Below are 10,026 nucleotides of genomic sequence, written 5' to 3'. Positions count from 1 at the left end.
TTCTAAAATTAGTTAGACTATGATTCTGACCTTGAAATTTTTACACGACCTCACATGAATATTTTACACATTGTATGTAAAATTTCGTATAAAATGGTTTTATATTGCATGTTTTATGATTTTTACATGATAAAAATTGATTAAATGGAGTTATTTTGGTTAAAAATGGTTACACTTCGTTAATGCCTATAAAATTTTAGTATGTTGTCACATGAAATATTTACACATTGTATGTAAATTTTGATATGAAATGGTTTTATTTGCATGATTTATGATTTTTAGATGTAAAAATCATAAAGAAAAATGAATGTATCTGTAGGAATTTCCTCTGGTAAGGTGAAATTCATGCTCATTCTCCAGCTCTGGTTTCCTGGGAAAGCGTCTGTCACTCAAAACAGCAAGGGGGTTTGGGGATTACAGATATTATCCTTTGGAATAGAGCTGCAATGGGGAAATATGTTTGGTGGATAATGCAGAAAAAGGATCATCTATGGGTCAAATGGGTGCATAGTATTTATATCAAGCAGACTGACTGGACCTCTTATACTCCAAACTCTGGTGCTAGCTGGTCCTGGAGAAGTATTTGCAGATGTAAGGATTCTTTTATATCTGGTTATACTGGGACATGGTGGCAGGTTGAGGATGGTTGTTATACTATCTCGAAAGGATATAAATGGTTAAGAGGAGATCAGCCTGAGGTCTCTTGGTACTCTTGGATATGGAATGGTATCAGTCTACCTAAGCATCGTTTTATTGCTTGGTTAGTCATCAGGCAGAGACTTTTGACGAAAGATAGACTGAATAGGATGATGGGAAGCATAGAGGATGATTGTGAGCTATGTGGGCTTGACAAAGAGGACCATGATCACTTGTTCTTCAACTGCTCATATAGTTACAGATGTATCCAGTTACTTTCAGATTGGTGTAAAGTTCAGCTGCCCTCTACTAATTTGGTTGATTGGTGGAGCAGTCAATCTTTTGGTTCACAAGTGAAGAAGGATATGATAGCAGCTATCATTGTTGCTGCCATGTATCAAATCTGGTGGATGAGAAATCACTGCCGGTTTGAGAAGGAAATTTTTAGGCCTGAGTCTGTATTACAAAAAGTTCAAGAAGTTGTTAGAAAAAGATGAGTTAGTCAGTATAGGGATAATATCCTTATAGCTGAGTTACTTGCTTGAGTTGGTGTTGGTATTGTTGGATATTCGCTTGAATGTAGGCGTATCTAACCCAAATTGTAACAAATGATGTAATTTGCCCGTTGATGATATAATACTTCCTTACATTTTACATTTTACCAAAAAAAAAAAAAAATAGATGTAAAAATCACATAAATAGTGACTATTTTAGCAAAAATAGCTAAAATGAATTTTATGGCATGAAATTTTTTCCCAATATTGTATATATGATATGAACATTAGATCTAAAGTTGAATGTTAAATTTTATATGGTTTGAATGGTTATTAATTTTTATGGGATATAAATTGATAAATAGCAACTTTAATAGTCATTAATATAAAAATTCGATTTTGGGCTTAAAAATTTGTCATTTCCAGGTTCTAAAATGTTAATTAGAATATTAAAAATTTTAATTTTAATTTATTGCATAATTTTATGTTTAATTTGGAATTAAAGGGTTAAAATTAAGTTTTATACGATTTATTTGTGAAATAAATTAAAATAATCTAAAGGCAAATTTTTATTAAAATTTTGGAATGTTGAGAATTTTTCAGAATATACAAAATTTTGATTTTGATTTTTTCGAATTTTTATGACTTTATGGGAATTATTTCTTTATTATTATGAATAATAGTATTTAAAGAGCAATTATTATATATCAAGTTGAATTATTGTCAAATATTTAGTGAAGACTAAATTTTTGAGTCCTAAGAAGGTTGGGGTAATTAACTTGGACATAGATTTGATTTATGTAATATTGTGTGATTTTAAAAGGTTAATTGTCACAATAATCCATAAAACCAGACCAAATATACGATATTAACTTAAATAGGGCGATTTGACACATCACATGGCATATTTCATACATATATTAATGCTGCACTTTTAGTATGATTGTCATATTTTATTTTATATAATTTTGAATTATGTAATTTGTACTTAGTATGGCCTTAATTTTTAATTGGTATTTCCCGAAATGAATTGGAATATCGATTCGGTTGTAATTAATGTGATCTCGTATCACTTTTATTTTATTTTATTTTGTTTTTATTTTTATAATGTATAAAGTAGAAAAGCTATGTAATTTATTTATTTCGGAGTTCCTTGAAGACGGTGCAATTCGAGAAGGTGGTCCGACAAAGATGGTGTTGCCTTGGAGTGCGTGCCAAATGAAGTTCAAGGGACCAAAGGAGTTGGTTTCCGAATTTGTAAATAGTTTATTTGATTTACTATTTTAGGAAGGCCATACTAGGATTTTATCGTTTTTGCTTTGCATTTGTTTTATATGTTTGCATGCATAGCCAAATCGCCATAACTACACATGCATATTATTTAATCGAGTCATCGACCGTGTCAATTATAATTATCGTAGTTCACCGCTTTAGTTCACTTAAAACGAGATAGATAATAAATTGACAAGACCTCTCACTAAATAATAATTGAGAATTAGCCTTACCAAATAGTAGAACCATGAATACCAATTTCATAAGGAAGTAGGCTCAGCTCACCGGGGTGCTAAACTTGTTACGTTGGGTAAGTGGGTGGTAAATTGTTACTACATCGAAATTTGGATTGAGCTCAACGGAAGTATTCGTGACCGTAGTCGCATGTGTTCCGGGCTAAAGATAAATATTAAAGTAATTTTATCGACCGAGAATTCTAGAAGTAGAATCGATATAAGAGTTAATCCACCGAGTTATATTGATTAGGGATGAATCGGCTCAACGTGCCCTAGTTGATATGAATTTGGATCTCGGGATCATTTATAATAGTTGGGTAGAGGTCACTATATAAATGCTAAAACATTCTTAAATGTTTTTATATATCAATGAATGTTTGATTTTTCCACTATTTCGTTGTTTTATGTTCTTTATTATCGCTCCTAAACATATATGATATCAATTCGATTGTAACACGAGTCTCCGCTAAACCACTACTACTTACGACAAATAGAATCTCTTTCTAAAATGAACTGTATCATAGGTTGTGGACTAGATCCATAGGAATCGTTCTATTCCATAGAACTCGATAGGAATCGTCCTATGCAAATATAAGATTAACATCTTAAATTCCTTACATACCTATGATTTCTTATGAAGAAATGTGAATAGAAGTAATGATTAGTCAAAATATGTTTTGATAATGTCTTCTATGCATCCATGGTTCAAAAGTCTTATTGCTCAAACCAATCACTTGTCATCAAACACTTAAGTTGTTAAGCACATGACGATATAAAATTGGTAAATTAATTTGTTAGAAATTTTGATTAACCAAATACCACTATAAAGTTCATCCTCGTGAAGGATTAACTAGGAATTTATATGAAGATAAGTCTTCATCGAGTATAAATTCTTGAAATAAGTGGGAGCAATAAGAAGTAAAGTATCTATCTTAATTGTTAAGGATAGAACTAGGCTCGAAAGAGAAGGTGTTAGACACTAAAATAGAGATAAATTTCTAAATAAGTAAAGATCAAGGAAGTTGGTCGTGTGACACCAACATATTCCTTCTTAAATATGTATGACATTGACATAGCCTTCTTGCGAATTATCACGTCATGAGTATTTGATACAAATTTGTGAACAATGTTAGGAAATACCACATTTCATGATTACGAAATATGGCAAAAGGATGTCAAAAAAACCACCTTTCTAAATGGGTATTTAGAGAAGGATGTGTTCATAACACATCCGAGGGTTTTTTAAATCCTTAAAATCCTAACATTGAACTATCGTACGACGACTAGCAAGAATAAATTCAGAAATTTACATGAATGGAACTAGGGTAGTTGTCATTTCATCCATAAACATATAAGTGTTATAGTGTATTCATTGTATAAGACTCGGATAGGTGACCCCATTTATTTCTCGATTCTCGATTGAAATTGCATTTAGAGACTAGTTTTGACTAGTGTCCCAACCATCTGATTGGGAATCTCTTGGTATGTGTGCAAATCTTGTATTCAAAGCAAGATTAATTCATGACTTCTTTCTAGAAAAGAATTATGAATAAAGCAAGATATTCGCCCTATTTACACTTAGAAGTGTATGGTCGAATACAATTCAATCAGAAAGGGTTATTACCTCTTCATCTCTTTTACCAACGAACTAGGTAGATACTTGGTATCCACCTAATGAGGCAAGAAGAGAAATTATTTGAATAAGTTCAATGAATGTTTAAAAGTATCAAAACCTAGAGATTATGACCAAAGTATTAGTACTTTGTTAATATAGGGAACAATAAAGTGAAGACTTTTATATGCACCAAAAGGAGTGTGATATGGTATCACATGTTCACCTTCATAATATTGAAAGTGACAAAGAATCCTATACTATATGATTGAATCTTTACTATAAAGTTGGAAGTAGTTTCTATCACAATTTGTCTAGTATTTATTTATTCCACTAACTCAAAACATGATTAAAGCAATTATCTACATTTCATATGAGATATGGTTAGGCGTGGTACCTAAATTGTAGCCTTTCGATAGTAAACATATGGTCTCTCTTCCTACATGATCACGAGAACAAAGGGTTTGTGGCTTGTGATGCTGTCTATTAGAGAAAAGAGGATTATTTATTATAGACAGAGTGAGAGAAAATGTTCAAGAGCCACAAACTGAGAATAAGACGTAGGAAGATGTTCCTTCTTGGTCAAAATCAGTAATTATTTCTTCAAAAATCTAAGTAGACAGGAGTCATGTTATTTTAAAAGTAACAAACCTGTAACTTATTATGATGCTTTATCTAGTTCCAACTCCGCAAAAGTCCGAAGCAAGCATAAACATGAAAATGTTTATTTAGCTTGGTTGGTTGGTGGCAAAGGGTTTTGCACGCAACAACAATGCTTTATTGTATTCGGATATGATTTGATATAGTTGGATTTTAAAATCATCTTGCATGAGTTTTGTAAATCGCAACTATCCTAAAGTAGGATACGAACTTAAGAGGAAGTCTTAAGTAGATGTCAAAGAGTTGAATTGTATGATCATGTGATAAACATTTCTCGAATTGTCGAGTAGTTCTGTTTATACATGGAATTTAGTGGGAGTAATGTGGTGTTATTAGTCTTATATGTAAAGACATATAGATCATTGTGAATAATGAAAGACTTAGGAGAGAAATAATACATCTCTAAGGTATCCAGACCTATAAAGATAGTTCTAAAAGGATATTAGCGTTAAATGAATATACTTATATTGATAAGAGTCTAGTCATGTTCAAAGGTATTGGAAATGTAGAAATTGAATCCACTTGCTTCCGCTGCGGGATTAATTCATTATGCTAAGATGTATTACCATTCTTATACCTCGTATACTTGGAGTATGACGAGATGTTACAAATCGAATTTTTAAGAGGAGTCTCTATATAGCCATATAGTTCATTAGTTAGTACTCTTGGAGCACTAAAGATATGAAGCTAAGTGTTTAGAATTGAGATGGGTTTTTGTGCAAGGAGTTACACAAAAACCATGTTCTAAACCCATAAGGATGGTTAGAGAACCATCTTCGCTATATTATTTAAGGAACAGATCTGCTAGATATGCTCTAGGCAGTAGAACAATGAGAGATTTACAATGGAAATTGAGTACACTTGCAATAATGAGATATGCAAGAAGGAAGGGATGAGATTAGAATTCGGTTTTATGAATTGGAAGAACCATGGTAGTTCGTTCCAATAACCGAAGGTCCTATCCCTACACACTGTGAGGACAGTGGGAGTTATTCCAAGGCTTAGGAGCCCATCTCTAGATTGGATCTGGACATGTACTCAAAAGTTGTTATAATAAAGATTATACAAAGGGAAAAAGTATACAATAAGGTTAGGGAAGGTGCAATGTGTTACTAAAACTTGCTAACCAAGGCCTTTTCATAGGCTAAGCATGATAAGTCATGCCATTTCAATTAAGTTGAGATGTATAGTTGTATAAAATATTAAGAACGGATTATAGATTATGTAGTAATTGATATGGTATCAATTTTACATATGTGATAATGCATTCATCGTTTGAGTTTTATTAAAAACTCTTCTATTACTTTGTTATATCCAAATAGGTTGTAAGGACAACGTTGAACCCTATTAAAGTGAACTGGATTAACACAGTATTGGCCTCTAGTTACTTATATGAGGTGACGTCTCAAAGTAACTAGAGTGTGATGCGATTGATGGCAAGTTCAAGTGCCATGGAGTCATGAGAGATGACTAGTCGATCACATAGGCAGACTGTTGATCCCCGTCGTTGTGTGCACCAAAAATAAATTTATAATTCCAACTACAACTATAGATAGCGGCAGTCGGGTCGAACCACAGAGAGGCGGATGCAATTATTAGCTGTCTAATTCTAGTCTATGGTAATAGTGTGTGGGGGTTTGAGTTGATTTGGTCTATAGCTAAAGGCAATAAAATAAAGTAAACTAAGCAAACGGATGAAATCAAATATAAAAAAAGGTACAAGGATGGTCGGTTCACTATAGTTTCGACGGCAGCATACTAAGTAAGTCTAAAACAATCACGTGAGACGGGAAAATAAGAAGTCCTTTCGGTCCATTCTTACAGGTAGCATCTTTCGATCTAGCTACAAGTCCCTAATATCACTAATACTGACTTTCGTCCTAAAAAGTGACTAAAAATCTAAACGATACCTATCTTTCGATCTCAGCATAGTTTAGTCATTTTAATTGGTAGTCTAATAACTTTCCCTATCTTTCGATCTAAGGGGTCAGTCAATTACTAAGCATTCAACTAGTCGCATGCATTCGATTCGTCGAATTAAGCAGTAAACAAAACAATTAAAACGAAACAAAACCTCACGTGGCCAGTCGATCGACTAGAGTGTGCAGTCGATCGACCAGCGTGCGATTTCTGGTCACTATTCTAATGCCGCCTAATCTAATGATTCCCTACATCCTAGCACGAATAATTTAGCTACTCATGACTATTACGAAAACAAGAACAAGATTAATGAAATAAACTACTGAATTCATGCTTAAATTAACGAAATAAAAGACTAGCATAAAACGATAGTTATGGCTTCAGGAAACTAATCTAGCAATTTCTATACTACGAACGATAATAAAGCAATAAAACTGAATAAGGACAGAGGAAATACCGAATGAAATTGCAGAGAAAGGATCCAAAACCGAATGTAACTTTTATTGACGGAAATTGTTATAAACTAAAGAACCCTAATTGTTTTATGATCTAAACTGATGAAAACTGAATAAAAATTGAATGATTAATGCTTAATGTCAGGTTACGTTATATAGAAATATCACGTAACTTTATTCTCAAAACCTAAAACACAATGGGCTTCCTATTCCTCGATCCTTTAATTTACGTCTGAATTAGCGGTTTGGTCGATCGACCACAGGAACCGGTCGATCGACTGCTCTTCGCTGAACAGTAGCTACTGGAACTCGTGGGTTGGTCGATCGACTATAGAGGCCAGTCGATCGACTGAAGTAGCTGATACTTGACTTCTAAATTCTCGTGGATTTGTCTTTCGGGCCGCAAAATGCGCACCAAGCTCGTTCCTTGAGTAAATACTTCATGTCAAATGCAATGCAAGGTACTCGGGGACGGATTTAGCTCAATATCTACTCGTTTCCGCATAAATCTGCAATATTACATAAAAATACGAAAGTAGACGAAATGGGGGCAAATAGTAGCATAAACTACATAAATGAGCTCTGAAATGCGTGTAAAATGAGGTGGAAAACATCATATAAATGACACGCATCAAACTTCCCTAAACCAAACCCTTGCTTGTCCACAAGCAAGAACTAGACTCGGTCCTAAAACCTAATGGAACGAGTTCAATCTCAGAGCGAATTGCAAACTGTTAAGCCTAAACCAATTTAATGCAATAACCAATAATCAATTAGCAATGTAAATCATGCAAACGAGTTGTGAAGTCGTTAAAAACTGCTGAACCGTCAACTGTAGAGACTTATCAAATCGGACTCTCACGGGTCGCTCATATCACACATAAGCACAGGTGAAAATATAAGAGGATAGAAAGAAGTAATATTGTAAAGACTCTCACCTAACTACGACCTATAAGAACATGCCTGCAATCTAATATGAAAATAATCTCTACAACCGTACATATGCATTCCAACCGAACAAAGGACCATGACACATGCCGAGGTGTATATGGATATGTGAGGTAATGGGTATGGAGAGGCAAAAGAATTATGGGAATGTGGAGGTACAGGTGATCAAGCTAGTACCTAAACAGAACCATGTGACAACATCCAACTTCTTGCTCAAAATTCAATCGAACGGTGCTAATTATCAAGCACAAATCTCGCAAATCCCCATTATAATCAACCAACTCCACATAAGATATAAATGCAACATGGGAGCAAAAATCGCCATTTACTAAGAACTTTGAATCATGCGAATTGATTTCTTTCTCTTTCTTCTCGGGCTGCAGTCGATCGACCAATGAGACCGGTCGATCGACCACCCTCTACAGTACGCATCTTTTTTTTTCTTTTTCGAATCATTTTTTTCTATTTTTTTTCTTTTTCTTTCTTTCTTTTCCCTCCTTCATTTGTTATTTATTTTTTCGTCGTCCCAACATCATCTCAAAATGAGCATATGCCACCAAAAACGAAGAAACAATCCCAAGAACATAAACTACTAGCTTGACAAGGGCATGCTAAATGTAGGATGTAGTACCGCGACAAAAAGGCTATTTCTGGCAGTGTGGAGCTTATGGGCATAATGAATAAAGGGAAACCTCTACCACATGTGTCAAAAAACCACGAACCGAATGCATACATGTATTAAGTAGATCAAGTTCATATTTATGCACATTTATGTAACACGTCTCATAAGGAGTACTACTCACATCCTAGATAAACAGGTCATGAATGTCACCAGTTATAGGCTCTAAAACTCAGAATATGTAAGTAGTTTGCCAAACATCTAAGTCAAGTCTCAAGATTCAGCGAATAAATTAACGAAAACTCGTAGACTATGCATATTTGATTCTACTAATAACATGTCAATTTAGCACGGCTTAGGCATAAACAGCTGAAAATGCAATGTCATCATTGAAATACTACCGTTCCGACTCGACCTATATGCTAAAATAAACGTGTAATTTTTTTTGAATTTTCAAAAAATTTTCAATTTTTCAAATTTTTTTGGATTTTTCGTATATATATAGGAAAATAAACAACAATGCAAGATAAAAATGTAAACGTGAATGCAAGCAAATGAAATGCAACGCAAAATCCTTCCCCAAACCAAATCGCATAATGTCCCCATTGTGCAAAATCATATAATGAAAAAGCAAAGGAAATGGGATTTTGCGATAAAAGAAATAAATAAGACATGAAAAGGACTCGGGAACTCACAAGACTTTAAGCGCAGCAAAAGGAAACCTCCCCAAACCAGCGTGAGCTAGGAGGTTTCAGTAGCTAGCAGTGCTACCATAGGTACCTGAAAAGACATACAATACCATGCATAAAACCGAGAAAACAATAATGAAGCGGTAATTATGTGCAAAGTTTAGAAAATGGAAGAAATCAGAAATAAATCAGCGAATAAAGTGGAGAGAAAACTCCCTCAATTCCGCAAAATGACCCAACACAGCAGGGGAAAGGTCGTGAATTGGTACAGCAGAGACAATGGTCGATCGACCACATCACCCAGTCGATCGACCAAGGTGAACAGGAACAGTAGCTCTGGAAGCTGCAGCTCAGTCGATCGACCATAGGAGGCAGTCGATCGACTGAGAAGGCTGCTGTGACTTTTTGATTTCTTCGAATTAGCTCAATAACTTGAGCTAATATGGTCTATATACCTGTAAAAGCACATAATAACGCGCCCAAAA

Source organism: Silene latifolia, unplaced genomic scaffold (genome assembly GCF_048544455.1).
Source record: "Silene latifolia isolate original U9 population unplaced genomic scaffold, ASM4854445v1 scaffold_79, whole genome shotgun sequence".
Classification (NCBI taxonomy): domain Eukaryota; kingdom Viridiplantae; phylum Streptophyta; class Magnoliopsida; order Caryophyllales; family Caryophyllaceae; genus Silene; species Silene latifolia.
Note: the sequence above shows the minus strand (reverse complement) of the source record.